The following is an 856-nucleotide window of genomic DNA, read 5'->3' as shown; positions in this document are numbered from 1 at the left end:
TCGCAGAACTGGCACTGGGTGTTTTGGGAATGGCCTAAAGACAACTTCTGCCAGTAGCACTGCACTGGGGACTTTCCCTTATTCGAAATTCGAAACGTTCAAAAAAATGTTGATTTTACGTCATCGTATTGCTCTGTGCATCCGTCAGCACTTTGTGCGTTCGGCAAAACGCGCTGTGAATAATGAATGTTCAACAGCGGATGTTGCGGATGGATTTATTATTATACACGTAAAAATAAAATAAAAAATATAAAAAAAACAATCGCACACGGTATTTGAATAGAATGAATTGCGACCTCACGCTTCGAAGCGCCCATGAAATTTTAATATTTCCTAGAAATCACATTAATCTATCGATCAGTGTGTTTCAGTTAAAATCGTACATAACAAGATAGTTCATTCGGCCAAAAAATTGTCCGCTGAAGTCCGCGCAGTGGTTCAGGTGGCGCTCCAGTCTCTGTTTTGAAGCTCTCTTTCATTTTTCCAGAAGAAGAATAGGAATAACACAGTTTGTTAATTTCGATTTTATTGTTTTTCGCACTAGTAGGGTAACTGTGATCGCAAAGTCCGAAACTTTTTCGAAGAGGGCACCCCTGGATTTTAAGGACACTTTTTTTTAACTGGCACAAAGAGAGGAGTGAACTATCTTGTTATGTACGATCTTTGGTTAACCAACAAAAAAAGGGATTTCCAAGCGCAGAAGTAAGCAGTAGTTTCAAATGTTGACAATTTTTTCGACCAAATGTTTTCAAAATTAAATAACTATAAGGTAATACGTTGCTCCTACTTATTGTTTTAGTAAGAGTTTTACGGCACTTCCAACACAATAAGGTTATATAAGTGCCGCACGTACTTA

This window comes from Aplysia californica, unplaced genomic scaffold (genome assembly GCF_000002075.1).
Source record: "Aplysia californica isolate F4 #8 unplaced genomic scaffold, AplCal3.0 scaffold00936, whole genome shotgun sequence".
Lineage (NCBI taxonomy): Eukaryota > Metazoa > Mollusca > Gastropoda > Aplysiida > Aplysiidae > Aplysia > Aplysia californica.
This window is presented reverse-complemented; position numbering follows the sequence as displayed.